This window comes from Wyeomyia smithii, chromosome 2 (assembly GCF_029784165.1).
Source record: "Wyeomyia smithii strain HCP4-BCI-WySm-NY-G18 chromosome 2, ASM2978416v1, whole genome shotgun sequence".
Lineage (NCBI taxonomy): Eukaryota > Metazoa > Arthropoda > Insecta > Diptera > Culicidae > Wyeomyia > Wyeomyia smithii.
In genome coordinates, this window is record NC_073695.1 from 269,527,706 (window position 1) to 269,550,668 (window position 22,963).

General features: G+C 38.4%; 1 protein-coding gene across 1 annotated transcript in view; it reads right to left on the reverse strand.

Annotated features, from left to right (window-relative positions):
* Nucleotides 1-22,963, reverse strand: part of LOC129725907 (sodium-dependent serotonin transporter) — a 138,124-nt gene that overhangs the window by 106,060 nt on the left and 9,101 nt on the right. The window lies entirely within an intron of this gene.

Below are 22,963 nucleotides of genomic sequence, written 5' to 3' on the forward strand. Positions count from 1 at the left end.
GCACACCCCTTGTCATTAGATGACCCTGTATTGATACCGACACTTTGTATTAATTTTCATTCGCTATTAGTACGTGCTTCTAGACGGTTCAATAAATGAATTTGGTTTAATTATATCGCGTGTATTACTCAAATAGAACAAATCGTGTCAAAAATGTGTAGCCCTATCATCACATGATAAAGATGTAAGTCGATATTTGGGCCTAGGTGGGACCACACATCGATAATGTCTGAGAATCTGTACTTGCTTCTCAACTGATGAGCCTCCAACTGACGAAACCGACGCTACTCTGAAATTGGCATTAAGTTAGGCTCAGCATATCTCCGATTTTTACGCTCGGTACACCAAAATAGACATTTTTATCTGTTATACTGCCACGCTTGGCATGTCAGTCATATTAGCATTTTCAGCAAGCCGAGAAAAATGCGTTTTTTATAAAATTTCATAACGTTGCTTCTTACGAGATGGGACAATATGTTTGGATGTTTTCCCAAAGTTTTTCAGAACAATGTTGTTGAGCTCATCTATTGTTACGAAATTATGCAGAGTTAGCTACCATTTTCACTTATTTTAGTGAGAATGCAAATGGGACAGATTTGCTATGCGCGGCAGTAGAGACAATAAAAAATCAGAAATTCCAATAAGGACATTTAACAACTTTATAATAACTGATCCCAGCAAAACTGGCCAATATGCGTTTCATGTAGATGATATTTTCGTTCAAAACAAAGACATAGCCTGCAAAAACCACAACCAACCGGCAAATGATTGACAGAGACTAATACCGCTTTGACAGCATTGCGGAATTAAAAAATATCACAGACTGCTGTGTGTTATTACTACTCGCGTTTGCTATAGCAATGTAAACATAATATATTGTATTTATTCGGCTTAAAATTTTTAAGCTCTTTTTTTTCTACTCCTCCCCACCAACGAACCATATGGAACAACCGTCGTAAGCAAAGCGTCATACAGCGGTTAATCGGTTTATGAACAAGGTAGAAAAAAACACAGAACGTGCTTCCATTAGTCAACGGTTTAAGCCCGAAACAAGAGCCAAATCAATTTCTATTAAATCGCCCGATTGAGTTCGCTTATCATCGGAGCCGCCCGTCAGGGACCAGTTTACAAGATTCGATTAAAATATTCCCAGCACCCCCAGCATATAGGTACGTTCGTTCAAAAATCGTCCGAATGCGAATGATGAAAACAGCGAAACCATCGTCGCTTTTCCGCCGACAGATACGTGATCAATTAGGGCTGCTTTTATCCGGGTCGAACCAGTTGCGGTTCGGATTTGATTACTGCCCGTAGCGAGATCGACCCTGTCACGTGCCTGCTTTGGTCAGCCTACAGGTGGCGATTCGCGCGTAGAAGAAAAGGCCAATTGTCGTTTCGGGGTGACGCATCCCAGGCCTTAGGTGTTGCGCGCTAAAACTAATTACCTGCCATGGGCCAAAATCACTTTCGCTCTCTCGCTAAGCCGAATTCATTCCCTCAAACAACAATTGACCTCATAGGTGCAACTACGACACATACGGTCTGCACTTTGCTCGAACCGATTACCGTCCGTCCGACCCCCCTGTGAATGACGATTCCATTTCATTCCACGAGTGGGAGTCTGTCCGCATTGATTGATTGACTGATCGGATGATTGGCAGTGTGAGTAATGGTATCGAAGGTCTGGTCCAAGGCAAGCTCGGGAATAAATTAGGCAACAAGCATTGTTTCTCTCGTGCGCCAAAAATCACAGCACGAGAGACGCGTCGCGACGTCAGAGAAAAACGTCCACAATCGCAGTTGGCCGCCCGATCGATTGTGATGGATTGCGTCCCGTTGCGTTCCGTTTCCATTGGAAGCGATTAGCAAATTGCTGACAAACAATTGACTAGAGTAATTGGTACCTGTTTCTCAAACAAAATATTTCACAATCTTTCAATAAAATTGGTAAGGAAAGCATTTAAAACCTGATGGCTCCTGATGAGGTAAAATGTATTAACTTTTGAATCATGCATCTAATTGAATCGAATCGTTTCTAATTACCAGGAAAAGGACCTCACGCCGGTTCAATTTATAATCGGATTCATAACATAATTCGACAGTTGCCAGCAGAAGAGTATAAATACAACCAAGGTCAGATATTCAAGATTAATGAATTCAATTCATTTCAACTAAGTTTGTAGAGCGGACAAAACTTCTTCAAGTTGGATGCTGAAAATGAATAGTTTGTTTCTTTCGCACATTGATCACCATAGTGAAAGTTTTAGTAAATTCATTTTTGTTAGGGTCAACGTTAACTTAAACTCAAAAATTTTGCTGCATTCGCCGTCATATTTTGATCCAGTTTAATTTTCATTTATTGGCACATCGCGTTGATTAGATGAATAAACTTAATCAACCGCAGCATAAACATTCTCTGTTGTTGATCTACGCTGAAACACGCACTCCATAGCTATCATATAGTTTAATCCCATTCATCCGATCCATTCACTCCCAGTTACGATATTAGTAACGATCTTTAAAGCTAACACACTCTCACTTCGTTACCAAATTATATTGTTGGTCGCTTTCGGTATTATCAATGTGAAATATTTTTCCATCAATGCCTAATATAGATCCAGAGAGTGCAAAAAACATGCTTGTCACGGATCTGGGACACCAACGAAGGCCTAGACACACAGATGAGTTAATATGAAATCACTCGGTCAGGCGCGAGCCGTTTCTTTGCCTCCTGATACTGACTTCTGTGATCGCACTGGCAGCAGCTGTTGTAGGTAAGTGAGGTTACGTTTTATTTCCTTCTCCGCCGTGTGGGCACACAGTCCGGGCACACACCACAAGCATTACTTATTAAACTGCGGGTCAACCTCTCTCCGGTTTGGAGCGTGCGGTCACGATGGGTAAGGGTAAACAGGGTAAGACCGCCCAGCGGGGTAAGACCGCCCACCGTGATTTTACTACCAAGTTATATAATAACTGAAAAAATTCTTTAACATGTCTATTACAGTATATTTACATAACATTTTGCACCCCTTTCTTTTTTGATAGTGCGCGAACAGTCACAGAAATAATTAAAAACAACCTTTCAGCTGGCAACCAGTCAACGCGCTATTGTTTTGCGGCAACGGGACTTAAGGTTTTTCTGTCTAAAAATCTATTGTTTTATTCGTGAATATACGTTTAACCGCTTGCCTGAATCTGTCTTCTTTCGGAAATATCGAAGGCCGTGAATAATCTTGTAATTTTGACTACTTTTTCGATGGAATATGAAAATGTTCCACTGGGGGTAAAGTCGCCCACTATACATGGGGTAAAACCGCCACGTATACAAGTGCTTGTTGTTTTACTTCAAGACCCAAATGCCTCAACACTACGAAGGGAATATTTACAGGATCAGTAAAGCAATTTCAAGCCACATAAGACATCAATGTTAATCGACCATTTCCGATTTGGTAGAAGCTTTTCTAGAAATTTTTTTTAACGCGACTAATTTTTGAAAAAAGTAAACTTGTGTAAAAATGGTATTAATGAACAAAAAAAAATTTAGAGCCAGGACGGTTTGTTTGATCGATATGACTTCTCCGGCAGAGTTGAAAATAGCAGTTTTTTACTTCCGAAAAAAGAACACACTGTAAAAAAATTAAAGAAAAGATATAAAAATAGAACTAATTTTTTTTTTTAATTTATTTAAAAAAAATGATATTTCTGCCTGCAGAATCTACAAAAGGTAAGCTAATATTTGATGGTTATTTGATCATGGAGTAATAGAAATATTTATAGCTCAAATTTTGTAAAGATTTTTTCTTGGGCGTCGTTGGTAATTTTGTTCGTCAAAAAAACCATAAAAAAATTGAAAATATGAACAAAAAATCAATAATTATTATTATTACTCTATACATAATAAGTCTTCAAAAAAATCATACAGACAGGTATAATGAGTTTGTATTTCTAGCTCAAAGACAGGTTTATTATAAATTGAATATCTTGAAAAACCCATAAACATTGATTTGAACTTGGATAATCAAAAAACAAAAAAAGTTAAAACTTAGAAAAAAAAATTTTTTTTCAGATTTTTCACAATGTAGGTATATTTTATCAGAAAAGAAAAAAAAATACCATCCACAACTTTGTCAAAGACACTATACCGATAAAATCAACCCAACTTGGCCCTAAAAATATTTGTTATTCTCAAAATATGGTGGGCGATCTTACTCCGCTGGTGGGCGGGCTTACCCCGCATGAAAATGATCTGCACATTTTCAATGAATTTTTAAAATTGAAAAAAAAAGCTGGAAAATAAACAAAAAATTTTCAGTTCTTATTTTTTAAATGCGGGTATTGAATAGAAGAACCTCTTAGCGAAGAAAAAATGAAATTGCAGCCGCAACTTTTTTTTATAGACAGAATTGCTTAAGGGGGCGGTCTTACCCCGCTTACCCCTACAGATATTATAGCGCCTGCTGTTCTGCCAGTAAACTGGTGATGCGCGCACGCCACGCGAAATCGTTTCTCCATCACTCAGACAGCGCGCGGCCCAGTTCTATCAAAGCAGGCGCCTCCCGGACTACGCTAATCAACTGGACAGCCCCAGCAACTATGTGTACAGACATAGATTGGAGGAGCTCGTATTTTCTTTCAATGGAGATTATTGTCGCGGTAATAAAATAAAATAACGATAATAGCGCGTACGAAGATGAAGTGTGATTAGCATGGCTAGAATTATGATTATGAAAACACCCTAGAGTAAAGATTCATAACCTGTCAGTTTCTGTTGGCTCATATTTCCAGCGTTTTTTGTCATTTTATCCGCTTTCTCGACGTTTGAGCCGAAATCAAATCGAATATTGAACGCCAAATTACATATTTTTTGTAAGATGAATGTCATTAAACATACAAAGTGTTTTCTCTAGTTTAGGTGAATTCAAAAATTTCCTTTCAGTTTCTTAACACGCTCGCTTCGATTGGACAATACGAGTGACACATCGTCACACAAAATCGACCTTTCACTCTGAAGACCACGAATGGTGCATTGCTTCCGTCAGATTTATCTCGGCTCAGTCAAACCGTTCCAGAAGTGGTGTTCGTTAGATTTCATTACGATTAACGGAACGTGGAACTTGGCATGACATTGAAACTAATAAAACCTGGCATAAATCGGTAGAACCGAAAACGAAAGAACACCACCATCAATGCCTATAAGTACAAAGGAAAGCCCGTCCTGCAAATGCCATCAAATAGGCGAATATTCCAATCGATTTCCGGTGCCACAAGTAATGCGGGTAAGTACCTTATAAATGTCTGTTCGGTGCTCAGTTTGTGAGCAACCGAATGACGGATTGTTGCCACCCGGAAAAACCAGCCGGAGCTGACCGAAACAATTGCATTTTCATCATTTTCAATTTTCGTTACACCCTCTCTTCTTAGCGCTTTGGCTCTAGTTGAAATGTCATGCAATTCACCAGCATCGCCCCTTCCGTCTTCGAAAAATTCAACTTAAAGGGTAAATATTACGTGAATGCTTAACGAAGCCGAAGCTTATGAAGGGCTTTGGAAAATTTTACTCAATGTTTCACGTTCCATCTGTTCTACTCGATCGACCTAGAAAGGCCCATAGTCGAGATTTTAAATTTATTACCAGTGTAAAAACAATTCACACGAAAAATCCGATGCAAACTGTGCCAGAGAGCGAAAATTCTTTAGAAGTGATTTCGCATACTTCGGAAAGAAAACGAGATAAATAAACCAGCAAATGAACATCACATAGGGCGTTAGCCAGGCGATATACAATATAGGTAATCAGCATTTCATTTACTAACAGAAATGAAGAATTTATATCAACTAGGGATAAGCGTGGAAATATCCACCCAAAACACTTTTTGGCCTTTTATTGAAACATCTCTCCGATTCCAATCGCTAATTTCTCTTTCACAAAAATTGACCATTAGATGGCAAAGGGACTTTTATCCATGAGTTTATTTTTAGGCTTCCTCCCTTCCCTCTACTTTGACCCTTTCCTCCGCTGAATTCCAAAAAAATGAGAATACACCTAAGGCCGCCGATTATTGCCAATACTTGGCAGGAGCAACAACGAGGCTTGATGGAAAATAGCAGTGGAGAGTTGATGAACATGCAGTAGAGGTGGTCACTTACCACGGTGACAAAGTGACCTTCTACCTTTGCGTAACAGTCGTTAGAGATGCAGATGTAAACTCGGTCTCTGGCAACAAAGATTGTAACACTTCCTTCCGTTCTTTTCTAACCGACCGTAAGGATGTAGCCGGCGCATTTATCGATCTATACGAAGCGAAAGCTACTGAATTGTGTAAGAAAATAATCGCAAATTATAGCCTAAGATGGTAGTTCTTTGTGCAATTTTACTAACTCATATTCATCCCAGGGGAGCAACTACGGAATGTGCGATCGTTTTTTGACCCGAATCAACCCAATGATGCCATATGGCATTAGTTGACACGTTGAACATTTCTCGGCCTAAATGAAAGTGAATGCCATTTTCGTTGTTTGTCAATGCTTTTATGAAAAGTAATTGATGCCGCTTGACAGAGAAATCACATCAAGTTAGTTTAGTTTTGTACGTAGGTGTAGGCGTAGTAGCTATCCAAAGTTGAAAAAAGTAATATATTCACAGGGAAATCACAGGGAAACTTTTTTCTTTTCATTTCTTTTTCAACATTATCTATTGAATATTTCTTTTTCAGTTTATTTCCTTCTTTCCTTTATTTCATTTTCAACTTCCGATTTCCGGTTTTGTTGTTGTAGTTGTTATCAAATATTTCAAATTGGTTATCATATTACCTTTTTGATTACATATTCATTTTCTATTTATATTTTTCTAACTTTTTTTGCACTTTTTTTTCTCCTTTTGCTATTCTATCCTCCCATTACTACTTGTGCTTCTCATTATCTTTAATGTTTTTAGTAACACATTTATTTTCCTTTTCGATTTCTTTTTTATTTTATTTTTCTTGTTTGCTCTTTTTTTTGTTTCTATTTTTCTTTTCCTTGTCTATTTTTTTTGCCTTTTTCATATTTTTATCGCGTTTTCCTATCTCGTTTAATAAATCTAGTCTCTTTTGTCCTTAGCTTGGAATAAAATCGACGCAGCATTTATTCGAAAGACCGATCTGTTTCAGAAATATGTATACTAAAAATACACCCAAACATTGCACAAAGTTTTGCAGAGCTGTCGAAATCTGTTTATCTGTGCCATTCTAAATCTTCTGAAGAGCATACATCTTTCCTCCTCGTACCAAAACACAAACCCTTCGAAGCGGAAGACATTAATCCAGAGCAGAGTTAACATCATATAGTTCTGTCACAAGTGTATAAGTGATAAATAAATTGAATTTTTTTGTGTATATGTTACCACTTGTATTCTTGTACGTTCTTCTCGAAACCGGCGGGGGGCGGGTGTAATCTAATGCTACGTTTTTTTTCAAGGGGGTTGAGGTTTTGTGATCAAACGCTACGAGGAGGAAGGAGAGGTTTAAAAATCCTGAAAAAATACTACGTCATTTAAGTAAGCTCCCTAATCTTAGATGGTACTAAAAAACTACTGGAAATAAAGATTTTCTTTTATTTTTCGTTTCATTTCTAACCAGCTTATTCACGAAATACACCTTATAATTTAAATTATGAAACTCAGAGACCTGTGATATAATCTACCTTTTCTTCGATTTTTCTGTTTTATTTTACCTTTCACCCCTGTCTTTATTTTCTATTTCATTTTGCTGTCACATTTTGTTTTTCCATTTTGACGTAGAATACGTCTTACGTATACGTATACAGGGACCCAACTTCAATACAGGGATCCAATTTCAAAACCGAAAACATCGAGAGCGTCACGAAAATTGTCCAATTTCAAACGTTTTAAACTCAGTCAGTTTTTAACCGATTTCTGTCTTTTTGCAGCAATCGATTGGAAAATTATTGAAAATTGATGAACATTTTCGAAACACAAATGTCGACTTTTGATTTGTCGCTTGCTGCCTTTCCCTGAAAAGGACGACAGAATGGAGGTTCTAGTTAGCCGGGAATGCACTCTTTGGGCTATAAAAGAGACTGTTTCTCCTCAAGCAAATCAGTTTACGAGCAGCAGGCAGCAGGCAGCAGAAGCGGACATCAACACCGATGGCAGTAAGCGAAGGCAGCGTGGATCAGCAGCGGGCAACAGCGGCGGTGGTAATGGTTAACTGCTAAGACAAGACGCGACAGCTGGCTTTTTATTTTTCTTTTCGTAACGGCCGTCATCCCCGTCGAAATTTTTTTGAACGTTCCATACCGTTGATGCCAGAATGATTATTTTTAACAACTTCTGCAGGTCAATGAAAATAAAACAAATCAAAATTGCAATATAAAGGCGAATAATACTCAATTTTCATTTATTATTTTATGTTCAATAAAGCATACTTCTACTATCAAAATTTTTCTTCCTAAGTTTCTTGGACTTCAACCGAAACAGTAAAAACAATTAATCAATGCATTTTTAAAGTTATAACAGTGAAATACATTACTCGGAAATATCATGTACCTTGCATACTTTTGCATCATTATTTATGAACAATTATAATAGCTAAATTATGACTCTCCAGTAGAGATGCACCGAATAGCACTATTCGGCCTTCGGCCGAATGCCGAATAACCTTTTTTCCATTATTCGGTGAGACGAATATTCGGCCGTATATTAGGCTAAACCCAACGTTGATCGTGTGATAACAAAATAACCAAATGGTCATTGTTTGAAGTTTAAATTGTTTCTCGTTTTTCAATTGTTCATGTACGAAAACGATTAAAAATTGTCCGAACTATTCTACAAGAAATAATTAATTTTGCGCCTATGGAAATCCGTGCCTTGCGTGCCTTGCTAATCCGTGGCGCACCTACTTTTGTTCTTATTTGAGTTGTCGTTTAAAAATAATGTTTTTGAGGATTATGGTTAACACGATTTAAAAGTTTGTGTTACAACTACATTTTGAGTGTTTTTGAAAAAAAAAATGCAAGAAATGAACGAGAACTGAGGATGTGACTTTGGCTCAGAAAAAATATACCTCATTCAGACAAGACATGAAATATTGTGTGGAGATTGCGGTTCGTGTTCCGTTTTAATGAGATATATTCCTTTCTGAGCATAATTTTTTTTTTTTTTTTTTTTTCATTCTCGCTTATTTTCCGTCGGTCTAGTTCCGCCACTGTTGCGGCCAATCACCGACGCCCAGGGAGGCGACTCCACACCCAGGACCCTAACTCACGACCCGTTTATTAACGGACCGGCGCCAACGGCTTTACTTCCTCATGCGATGGAAGGCGTGATCCCAGAGATTTTTCGCCTCAGAAAATCTCCCGGTGTCGGCTAGGATTGAATCTAGACCAGTTGGGTTGGTTGTGAGTGGATCACGCCACCTCACAACCATCGACACCTATGTCGGCGGTGGGATTCGAACCCAGGCGTCGAGCGTGGTTGGCGAAGACGTTACCAACCACACTAGGCCCCCGCTCAAATTTCTGAGCATAAGTTACATCTTCAGTTTTCGTTTACCTCCGTTCATGAAACTTTGCACTATACTTTTATATTATTTTCTGATAATCATTGGCCACTATTCGGCTTATTCGGCATGTTCGGCCGAATAATAAACTTACTATTCGGCGAGCCGAATATTCGGCAAAATCCAATTTTTGCTGATATTCGGCCCGAATATTCGGTGCATCTCTACTCTCCAGCATCACTGCTTTACAGTGAAAAGTAACCTCGTTGTATTTTCTACGTGACGATTACGTTATCGGATTCAGCCAATCAGCAGCTGGTTCAAATTGGTTGCATGTAACGGTGACCAGCTGTCGCGTCTTGTCTTGGGTTAACTGCAGTTCCTAGCTCTTTCAGTTCGGCTTCCCTTCGATCTGAGTTGGAGCCCACCAGCGGTAATCCGATTCAGATATCGTTGAGTGCAGCGTTGCCAACCCTCCAGTTTTTCCTGGATATCTCCAGTTGTTTTTTTTTTTTTTTTTTGAAGATCGCCAGCGAAACAGCTGAAGGTTGAATATTTCCAGTTTTTTGAAAATTGTTCCAGTTTTATCCAGTTTTCTGTTGATCCCAACATTTTTTTAACTCATTTTCATTACATGTATGATCTTTTCAGTATTTTGTGCATTCATGCCTCTCGGTTGTAAGATTTCAATCGAAATCCACTCAATTTCAAGTAATCTCCATCAGTAAAAATAATTTCAGCCTTTTTGGTTACATGCTATAATACGGTGCAGCATTTTTGAACCGAAAATAAAATAATTTCTGTAAAAGCTTCAAATTTATCTATCCAGTTTCCTCCAGTTTTTTATTTTGAATTCTTCCAGATTTTTATAAAAAAAAGGTTGGCATCGCTGGTTGGGTGAATACAACCCGAAACTGAAAGAGACTCGCTCACCAGGGGGTTTGATCCAGCGTATGTATATATAGGGGGTTTGATCTATAGCGTGTGTCGCTAGCTATATATGGTGTGTGGCTAGCGTACGTGGTTTGCTATGTAGCGTGCATGGCTTGCTATATAGCGTGCGTGGATTGCTATACAGCGTGTACATGTCTAGCGTGTTTGGCTTACTATATAGCGTGTGCGTGACTTGCTATAGCGTGTGCATGTCTAGCGTGTCTGTGCATGTCTGTAGCGTGTGTGGCTTGCTATATAGCGTGAGCGGCTAGCTATATAGCATGCGTGGCTATCTCCCAGATGGTCTCGAGGTACGTTGCTGGCCTAACAAGCCAGTCGTCGTAGGTTCGAGTCTCAGCTCTGGAGAGATTGTTAGTGTCAATAGGATCGTAGCGCTAGCCCCGCACTTGTCCTGTACACTGGGGTCTTTTTACACGCGAGTTGTTTTTATGAATTTTATTAAACGCGATTTTTTTACAATTAAGCGGATTATTTTCACGTGATCCGGAAGATTATTTGTACGCGGTTTCAAATAAGTTTTGTATAAGTTAATCTAATCTAATCTTTCAAACGCGGTACAATCAACCGCGTAAAAAAAGACCCCAGTGTACACTAAACAGACGGCTGCGGAGTCTGTGTATAAAAAACAGAAGGTCAAGTTCCGAATAGGAATGTAGTGCCAAGGCTTTGCTTTGCTTTTGGCTAGCTATAAAGTGTGTGCATGTCTATAACGTGTCTGTACATTAGGGTGTCCCAAAATTGCACAAGTCTGAGGCTCACCCTCCAGATGATAGAAAATGGAATTACGAACAAACTTTTGTTCGGCGGCAGCTCTAGAAAATGATGTTTTCAACTGGCCCCGATGATTTTTTTTAAAAAATCGGTTTTTCTTATGTTAAATCCAAAAAACATGTCCAGTTATTCAATTTTCCATGAAACCTAATCCTTTTATATTTTTTAAAGGTTCCTTAGGGTCCAAACTGTAAGGGAAAAATCCGTTTCGGATTGATTATCGTCCATTTTTTTCCTAAAATAAAATCTATCGGTTGAAAGAGAGATTTTTCAAGTAGGCTTTAACGTTCAATCAATAAAAGTGGATTCTAAACCTAATGCTCTCACCGACTGAATGCCATTAAAAGTTGGGAAATTTTATGGGGAAGAACATTGCCAAAGACTACATGGCAATGAAATAACTTGATTTTGAGTTATTCGTAATTTACTGTGGAATAAAAAGTTACATTTTGATGTTTTCCAATACTAAAATGTTCATTTGCCATATCATATAGTTTTAAAATTTCAACCAAATCTCCTGCTACTTAAAAGGCCCATTCTGCAGGGTCATTGATAACTGTTAAGCTTCAACATTAACTTCAACATCAACAGAATTTTTGGCAACACGGAGTAGAATGTGGTGCACGTAAAGTTAACTGTCGCGGTGCAAACAAAAAAACAGTTGTTTTTCCCACGTAAAAATCCTCTGAAGTTTATGTAGTTGAAGATCGATTGCTAACGGTCCACTTAATACCTGGTTGCTGCCTTATCGCCGGAGGTTTGTAGCAGAAAAAGGTGCTTTTTTGTTGTCATTATTTTCCAATAAACTTACTTGTGCGGAGGACGAAGGCATCCATTCGGTCAGTTATAACCTGTGTATATATTGAATCCCGCCATGACGAAACCACAAACACGGCTACGCAATAATCCAGTCAGCAAACCTGACGGTAAATTGACCGTTGCGGATCTCGCAAATCTAATGCAATCCCAACTGACTAGCTATCAACAATCTTCTAAAGAGGACTTCAAAAAATTGGGTGCTTCTCTCTCATCTCTAAAATCTCAGCTGAGTACTCTTCGGGATGATATCGCCTCGGATATGGAGAAACTACGAGAGGAAAATAAACGTACGTTCACTGCAATCTCTTCATCGATCGATAAAGCCAACAATGATACATCATTGGCACTAGATCGAAGCTCTCGCATGAACGACCTGATGGTCAGTGGAATTCCGTTTGTAGATGGCGAAAACCTGCTGTCCTACTTCCACGTATGGTGCAAGGCTCTGGGATACGCGAGAATAATTTTCCACTGGTAGATATCCGTCGGCTCTCCATAGGACCAGTGGCTACTGGCAAAGTCTACATGATTATGCCATGGGCGCAACTAAGGAAAATTTCTAGGGGGGGCTAGTTTTCATGTATGTCATTTTAAAAAAGAGAAAAAAGAGTTTGTATATGCTTATTTAATAACGCTTAAAATAGTATCGTAAAAGCAGAAACAAATCACCTAGGGATAGAATCTCCGAAGATGTACTGGATATCTTGAACATACCGTCAACGCCAAGCTCTTTCAGCAACACTGATTCGTTATTGAGGAGAGCCAGATTTGGTAAACGGCTGGGCAGTGTTTTTTAACAGTTAACCCGTACTAGTTGATTAAAATAGAGCCCAGTGTGGTTCAAGGCATAATGCCCTATTCCTACCTCCACGTGGTACCGACTGGTATACGAGCAACCAAGGAAAATGCTATGCTGACAGGAAGGGGTAGTTGTTCTCCTTGGAGAGCAGCTTGTCTGCGCGTCTACCCCACAGGCTAGGGGCGGCTCAAACAGCGACTGATCCGGACCGGACGGTTGAACTATGAAATGCGGTGTCTCGCCAGCTACATCTATGGCGGCAGCTCCGTCGCGAGACTAGGCATCGCAGCCCTAGTAAGGCAGCATACTAAAATCAACATACTACGGAGAATCAAGAATTCAAAACCCAGCCGACGAAATAAAGCAGGCATTAGACGAAGCAAATATTTGCTATTTTTCAATACAGAATTTATTTTGTGCAAATAAAAATCGTACCAAAAATAGCAAATATTTGCGTCGTCTAATACCTGCTTAAGGACGACGATTAGAAGCTCAGGAGAGAAGGTACGGTGGATTTGTGGCCGCAAGGCGCGATAGCTGCTCGCGTAGAGACATCAAGATCGTCGTTGGGGACATGACGGAAGGAAAGACTTATATAAGCCGGTTATCGGCCCGCACAGCCTGCTATGCACCAACCTCGCAGCTTCCCGCGGATAAGCAGTCCAAAGTCCTTTCTTTCCTCGACCAACGTGCAGCAAAACAAATTGACCACGTTCTCAACGACGGCCCGTTCTTCTCAGACATTAAGAACGTACGCACCTATCACAGTGATGATCGGACATGACCAGGGTAGGGAAATGTACTGGTACACTACAGTATTCACACGACAGCAGCAAGAATTTTGTGATTACCTCTGTGCAACGAAACACTACGCGACAGTAGCCGCTACCGAAGTTTCATACGATCTGCTTTATCTCTTGCTTTTTGTCACGAATTCAATATGAACAACAATTCTCTCGCTCACTTCTTTTTATATTGTTGTCATTGTATAGATCGTGTGTTATTGACTGTAGCTGTCTGTAGTATTTATTGCATTTATTACGAATTGAAGTGGAATCAATTTTCTTAGCGTCAATTTTTATTTGGGCACGAGGACGTTAATTGAATTTGTAAGATTCATGCTTTTATTGTCCTGTTTTTGATTAAATATGCAAAATTTGGATGAGACTTTCGCTACAGCGAACTATTTTTGAATGAAAAGGTTTAGAAGTTGAGATTCAAATTTTCCGGTGTACACGATTGATGATATTTTTCGGCAGTACATACATAGTAATTATTAATTTTCCATCTTATTACTGTGCTAAACTGTCGCATGATTACCAATTATTGTCATTCGCACAATGCGACAGTCGAGATATCGAAGCGGCTGGAGATCGGCACAAAAGAGAATCGTTAACCATCCGTGTTGGCTTTAAGTCACACGATTCTCTCAAATAGAGAGGCGTACAGTTGAACGCTGCTGTCGCAGTCTGCGAGAGAGGCAACAGTATTTTTCGATACGGTGTCATGCAAAAATGTCAACTGTTCGACACACTGGACATGACCACTTCGATACAAAAAACTACAAAACCCTGATATAACCGGTAGTCCTCTACGGAAGTCCTTTTGGTGTTTTCGAACAGAAGGTGCCTATCGGTGAACAGAAGGTGACTATCTACGGTGGAGCACAAGCGGACGACGGATAATGGCGACAGCGCATGAACCATGAGCTACAAGCGCTGCTTGGAGAGAACCCCATTGCACACCTGGCGAAAGACAACAGGTTGCGGTGGGCCGGTCACATCGTAAGAATGCCGGACGACAACCCTGTGAATTCACTTCTCTTCAGCAACCCTACCGGCACAAGGAATTAAAAGGCGCGGCGTGCATGATGGCTCGACCAGATCGAAAGAGACTTGCGAGTGATGAGACGTCTGGGGAACGGGTGAAACACAGCCCAAAACCAAGTAAAATGGCGACTTCTTGATACATCACGAGTTATTACAGCTCTCGTCTGACTGGTAAAGTGAGTAAGAGAGCAAGGGTTGAGAATCGATTCTGGGTACAGAACTAGTTCTTAGCCAATGAATGACGACATCTCAATTTGTGTTGATTTTGATGCTCTGATAAGTAATATGGAATGTAGATATATTGAATACAATCATTCTCTGGAAAATTCTAGGGGGTGCTAAGCACTTTCTAGGGGGGGCTTCAGCCCCCCCTAGCCCCCCCCCCCCCGTAGTTGCGCCCATGGATTATGCTTCAATTCGCAATAACTGTCCAGCGCAATGAGTTTTACTCACGTTACTTACGTTCTCGCTCACTGTCACTCTCGGAGATAGGGTTCTCCGTCAATTAGCAATGGGCAAGATCGATCCGATTTTTGCAAAATCGATCTTTTCGGGGTGATTTATCGATTTTCTAGATCGATTTTTCTGCCCGCGATTTTTTACTGAATCGATCCTTTGGATGGTAAAATCGTTTTTTTTCCGGCCGGAAAAATAAATGTGTGCAAAAAGGATTGAGGACAAGTAGTGATTGCATTTATTGTTGCCAACGTAATCTAAACTGAAAAATGTGTCAATTTTTTTACCGGGATGACCATAATTGAAAAATGGACTAAAATTCAATAGACATGAAACCGAGAAAAACGCATTTCAAATGTTTTTGTTGGTTCAAACAATTGTGTACGTCCATGACAATTTTTTTCGCCCCTTATATATGCTGGAACTTTTTCGTTGAGTTGAAATATCATCCGCAGCCAAATTACCGTGCGAACCTAAAATCCGCACACTAAAGTATTTTTAACGCAGTAACCATTTTTTTGCCTTTGTGAACGCGACATCAGATGACAAACCCGTATGAAATTTTGCTAATACGCATACGTTGTGAAATATATCGTAACAGTATGAAACCACAAGCGAGGATGAAAAGGACGACGAGACAAGTTTGCACCTCGATCTGAATAGCATGTCTTAGAATGTAAATATTCTCAACAAAAGGCAACAGGTCCAATTTTTGATCATAGGATCGTTAACATTGTTTTTGCGGTCAAAAAACAATTTTATTCGCAGCAAATATTCTTCGTAAAAAAGCAAAATTTGATGCAACAAGCTTACGATCGCTTACCTGGCGTCTCTAATTATCATACCACAAGACCGTCTCGAAAGCTTGACGTATATTGTATACAATCGTTACTAACTGATTGGTATACATTTGGGTGACAATGGAAATTGACTTTTCGAGTTTTATTTAAAAGTAATGTTCAAAGTTTGGTCCTCACGAACAGTTAGCAAAATTTCGATTTACATTACATACATTTCTAATAACCCGTTTACATGGTGTATCTTGATTTTAAACCTCATACTCCAAATTTCCCGTGAAAACTAGATGTTTGGGTTCTAATTTCAAGATACCCGATGTCACGTGTTATCTGCTATAGTGTGAACAAGGCATAAGATATTTGGCACAAAAAAACTATTACAAACTGTGCTTTTCTTCATAAGTCGAAAAAGTGAAATTTTGACCAAATACTCCCGAATTCCGATAGAGTTGAAATTTTGCATTACATTGGTTATTGAATTTTCCATTTTGGATATAAGCCAACATTATTTCATATTTGCCACCTCTGCAAGTGCACTTTTTTACAGTTGGCTTCCGTTGAGACGTTGTTTACTATCGTTGTGGGTGTTTACTATCATGAAAAACTGCTGTCCCGATTTAGGTAAAAATGGAATATGCACCAGTTTTTTGATTTAGGTAAAAATGGCATATGCGCCTATTTTTCAATTATGGGGAGGTGGTCGTTAACTCAAACATTGAAAAAGTTGAATTGAATGCTCGTGTATATGCCGTGCTGTTTTCTGTTCTGCATTATGTCGCGCTTTTGTTTATTTAAGTTTGTGCTTCGGATGTTCCGATTTCTTTATGAATTATACAGGTTTTCATTGCTCTTAGTGAATCCGAAACAATGGGATGGCCGACAACGAAAACTCTTAGTAGAAAAAAATACCGCCAGAAGGGTACACGCGGTAAAAGAAGATGGCTAGAAACTAAAAAAGCCGTATCACATACATAAGACATACGTAACACTCAGGGAGAAATTTTCCAATACAAAATGAACAACTCGAATGGTACCATCATCTGAATAAAATCACTGTTTGAGTAGTTTATGAAGGCAGTGTACCTGCGCAGCCCTGCATTTGTCTCGTTCCCACTCGAAAAATGCTGCACTGATACTGTAAAGAATTTTTTGACAGTTCCTTATGGGATTTTCTTTGAGGCTCTATAAAGCCGAAAAAGGAAAATTCATATCGTTCATTATTTGTCGAGTAGTTTGACAGGACGAAATACTAGGTACTGTGGGGCAACGTGTATCAAAAAAAAATCGCCAGTGTTACGTATGTCTTATGTATGTGGCCGTATCGTTAGTAGATGGATCACCTGTTGTATACGAAAACTCGTTGAAAAAGATTGATAAACCAGAAAACGCAAACTTAACAAAATCTCCATAAATATAGCCAAGAAAGGGCCTTAAAAGCTCATACCGATCAAAAATCGATTTTTTGTTAAATCGATTTTTCTGGTCCGATTTTTTTGTAAATCGATTTTCCCGATTTTGATTAATCGATTTAGGCGAATCGATTTTTTCTCAAAGATCGCCCATTGCTACCGTCAATACACGCATATACATCAACGAAAACTTAGGACCGTGCGTCAGAGACTTGCGATCTAAAGCCCTGAAACTAAAGAAGGAAGGAAAGCTGAATGGAGTGTTCACGCGTGGTGGATTATTGTTCGTGAAGAGAAGTGGAGAAGATAAAGAGATTGCTGTATCGTCAGAGAGTGATTTTAACCGACCAGTTTGAATCCTATCCTTTCTAGTTTCTGTTTTTCCTTTCTCTCCTATCCCTGCGTTCCTTGCATTCCTCTCCTAAAAGTCTGTTCGTGATGCTGCTGAGTTGTTGATGCTGTTGGTGCTGCCGTTGCTGTTGGTGCTGGCTTGCCTGCTGGTTGACTTGCTGCTGCTGAGTTGTTCATACTTGGAAACCGCTGATTATGAAGTAGAAACCTAAATAAACTGTTGTTACTGTTTGCATCACATATTTAGCGATATTAAGTTATTAGTAATGAAGAGGTTAAATTTGTTCTCGAAGAAATGCTCAATAACTACTTTTTCTATTTTGCTGTGTCGTCTTCAATTTTACCCAATGGATAATGAGTCTGGTCCCTACACTTCGACGAGCTGGTGCATTCCTGGTACCGTAATGAAATCCGCGTTGTATGATGGAAAACTATCCATATGTTGTGTAAATAGCCAGAGTATTTGTGCTCGGAAACTATGTAAAATTGAGGAGTTACGGCAGATTGTGACCATTAGTAATGTTGATATTGTATGTGTGAGTGAAAACCTGGTTGAATGAAACTATCAATAACTCAGTTATAGCTATCGACGGCTACAATATAATTAGACATGACCGCATCGGGCGGCTTGGAGGTGGGATCGTAATATATATTAAAAATGATCTTGCTTTTAATATGCCTACCAAGTCAAATAATCAGACAGGCATTGCCTGCACGGAATTCATTACAATTGAAATATTTGTTCAAAACCAAAAACTTATGATGTCTGCAATTTACAACCCTCCTGAGTTGGACTGTACAGATATTATGGAGAACATACTGTCTACATATGGATCTGCCTATCAACACATTTTCTTTTTAGGTGATTTTAACACAAATTTGCTAAACAATTCATCACCGAAAACTGTCAGGCTTAACAGTCTTATTACCACTCATTGCCTACACTGTTTTGGTAATGAACCAACTTTTTTCCATAGAAATGCAGCGTCATTGTTAGATTTAATCCTAACTAATGATCCGTCGAAAGTGTTACGGTTCAACCAAATCGAAGCACCCGTTTTCTCCAACCATGATTTAATTTTCGCACCTCTTGATTTCTCTTTTTCACCCACTCCTAAGGTAATCGTGATTATAACGCCATACAAATTGATCCGTTGATAGAAGCCTTCAATGCATTTGACTGGAGTGCTTTCTACCGAATTGATGACCCTAATTTGCAGTTGGAATTCTTCAATGAAGTATTGTTGAATCTTCACGATACTTTTGTTCCCACCCGTACTATTTCGTGTCACGAAAAGCGTAATCCTTGGTTCAATACAACCATAAGTATGGCAATTGTTAATCGTGATATATTGTACAAGGAATTAAAAAAAGTAAAAATGCGGGTGTTCATCTTGAGTTTAAAAAAATTCGAAATCAGGTGAACCGACTATTTCGCACAGCTAAACAAAATTATTTTACCTCCCGCCTTGACATGAATGTGCCTCCTAAGGAATTGTGGAAAAAACTGAAAACTCTAGGAGTTGGTCAATCATCATCGCAAACACCAAACAATTTTACTGCTGATGAAATTTATCACAAATTTTGTAGTCATTTTTCTCAAAACAACTCGCCTTTTTCTAGTACCCTCGGAACATACGAATTCAATAACGATGCTTTTTATTTTGGTATAGTTAATCAAATTGATGTCATTAAAGCTATGTACTCAATTAGTTCTAATGCTATGGGAGTCGATTTAATACCAATGAAATTCATAAAAAATATTTGCCCTATTTTGGTTGAGCCTATAACACATCTTTTCAGTTCTATAATAACAACAAGTGTTTTTCCTGATGCTTGGAAAAAATTTAAGATTATACCTATTAAGAAAAAATCCAACTCTAACACGATAAATAATCTGCGACCCATAAGCATCCTTTGCGCTTTTTCTAAGATTTTAGAAAAAATAATCAGAATGGACCTTTGTGATTATATAACCAGGAAGAACCTGTTTAATCAGTTTCAGTCCGGCTATCGGACTAAACACAGCCCAAAAACCGCGATGCTAAAAATAATTGATGATATTGGTCTTGTACTTGATGGTGGTCGGCCCGTTGTTCTAATTTTATTGGACTTTTCGAAGGCTTTCGACACAGTGAACTTATGTAGTCACTTTCTATTATTTTTTAAGCTACAACAGCATAAAGGAAAAAAAATCCATCATCACCACCGCGACGAACACAGCAGTTTTGTCATTATATGTTATACCTTGGGATTTTCATGAATAAAAAAACTTGATATCAAGCCGCAGTCTATTGAAAAAACTTTAGTGACTTCTTTGTGAGTCCACTAGGTTTTTACAGACGAAAATTTTTTCACTCTTGAATAGTCGTTTTCACTGCTCACTTTTTTCAAGTTTTGTACCACCTTCCTCTTCGAATCATCATTAACATTTTTATCGATAAATACCAGGCTAACATTGACTTCCGGCACGAAATGCAGGTGCTCCGCCTGAAAAAGTGCTCCGCTGAGCAAAAAGTCTGAAAACCCCTGTTCTATAATTCAAAGAATTATTGTAGAGGAGAAGTTTGTTGCGAACTTATCATTTGCGGTCACTCTCGAATGCAACAATGCATTTAATGTAACAAACAGCCTTATGTTGTTTTACGTCAAACTTGCGGTTGTGGCTTTGCACTACACCCTTTCCGATCATCAAATGTATACTTATAAACATTTCGCTGTTCCAGCATCCGGCTGTAGAAATTTTCTCGAAACAATTGTTTGGCAATAAAGAAGCACCAATTGAGGTTTCTGTTTGATTTATTGCATTCCCGCAATATTTCTGAGCTTAATATCGACAGAACAAAATCTCACTTCGAATGTGTTTCCGAATTTATAATATCTTCCAGAACCATGTGAACCATGATTGAGTGCACTTGCAATCTTGACAATGAAAACCAAAGATGTCGACGATTTGAATTTTATCATTCGAAACAAAACCGAACCATGCATGTTACTCTTAAAATGTAGAGCACAAAAGTCGAAGAGCAAAGTTGAAACCTGATGAGAGACTGAGAAAATTTAGGTTTCCTTGGAAATACGCCAAAGTGCGCCTCCAATTTGACCTCTTTTTCCCAAAATCTGTGCATGCTGAAATGAATGTTACATCGTGTATAGATTCAGGCAGCTTTGTTCTGAGAATGTAGTACTAAGAGCTTGAAGGACGACTAGTTTTTAGACATTTTTTGAAAATATGTAGTTTTGTGATTTTGTACTGAAATAATCAGGAAACTACAAAATTCAGTTTTATTTATCATATTTTATCCACCTGACATGATTTGATACATGGAACAATTGACATGTACTGTTTATATACTAATTGAACTATTTGCTGTTTATGAAAAGTAAGTTTTAGTTTATTCAGTAAATTTATATATTCGACAGCGATTTTAATAGACAATTTTGATCAGACTGAAACTTTGCACAGATATTTCTATGAATTATAAATGACATTTTGTGCTATTATTATTAGGTTTTTTGAATCATGACTCATTTTGAAAAAGGGCTATGTAAAAATGGTCTCGATAATTAGAAATATTTTTAGAGGCGAAGTTGTAGAGAGTAGTTTCGTCTTTAAATGTACACCGTAAAAAATAATTGTTTTTTTTTTTTTCGAGAAGAAAAAATCAAACCAAATCTACAACTTTGCTAAAAACACCACATAAATCAAACAAACCATTTTGACTTCTTGGGCAATTAAGCTCAAATATTTTCTGATAAAAACTTTAATTTTCGGCATTTTCCACCAAACTCTCCTGGCTATCGAACCGGCAAAATCGGAAATCATTGGGAACTGAGAAATGACTCGGGAAATCGAGCGAGAAAGCGTAAAAATGTTGTTTTCGAGCTCAAAAAAAGTTGCCCTAAAAAGATTATAGCTCATTAACCATTCCTGTAGATTTTGATGCCCTTTGTGAATGCAGAAGTGCGACAAAAAACCGCAGAGTATTTGCTTGCTGGACTCTTCGCTTCTACGGTTACTTACGGGAAAACTCTGAAAAGTTATCTTTACTGGGGGCACCAAAATTCACAGGAACGGTTTAAAAGCTATAATCTTTCATTTTTTTCAGGTTGAGCAGAACCTGTGATTACCAGTGTTATTGATGAACAAACTAATGATTTTACATGATAATGTAGAGTAAAAATTGCTATACTCCTTTTGCTATACATTTTTTCTGGAATTTTGCATTTCGATTTTTAATAACTTGTACTAATTGAGTTTTACATAAGTCTTTTGTCATACAGGAACTCCAGAATTAAAAGGTTCGCAAGAATGTACTTTTTCAGTATATTGAAAATATTGTTGAACTCATTTGTTTTTGCGTTTTGACATATGGAAACCGGTAATAGTTGAAGTTATTCAAACTAGAACAAAACGTCAAAATGAAAACGATTAAAATTCAGCGCAATAGTTGAATTGATAGAAAAAGACAAAGTGGGAAAAGTAGATGGATGAGAGAATGTAGCTCACAGCTTAATTGGAAGTGCGATTTAGAACAGAAGTTAAGAAAAAAAACTAAATTATCCCCTAAGAAACTTAATAGTACCTCTGTCAACAAGAACAAAAAGATTATATCTTATTTTATTTTAAATTTCCGAAGGGTTCACAACATATCTACAAAACCTTTTCAACACACAGAGGCCACAAAAGATATGATTCCCAATTTATCATCAGCCCGATTCCAAAATTTTCCACATTGCGTTATAATCGGCCATTTTAGGTTGTTCAAGGGGCCATCTACACACCACGTGAACAGCTTGGGGGGGAGGGGTTGTGGAATGTCCACGGTCCTTACAAAAAAAAAGAATTTATATGGGCATTTGTCCACGGGAGGGAGGGGGGGAGTGATCGTTAAAAATCTGTCCACGTGGTATGTGGATGGCCCCTAAGCAAATCGGAAATAGCCATTTTGGAATTCAAACTGACGTCAGGGGTCGTTTTTCGGTCTTGGACGTCATCCCGGTTCCGCAAAAACCTGTGTTATGTGGTATTTGATTACGTTTTATTTAATTGTTTTCACCAGAACCCTCTCCGGAATCTGTTCCGGAAGAATCATTTCGAGAGCATATCACTAAAACACTTAAAAATGGAAAAAATTTAAATCAATTATTCCTTCGGGGCATTATTCCCTCGGGGCATTAAAACTATCGAAATCGGATGAAGATTGCAAAAGATGCAAGAATTATAATTTTACTTCACCCTGGTACCCTGTCGAGCACATAATGGTTAAAGTGAAAG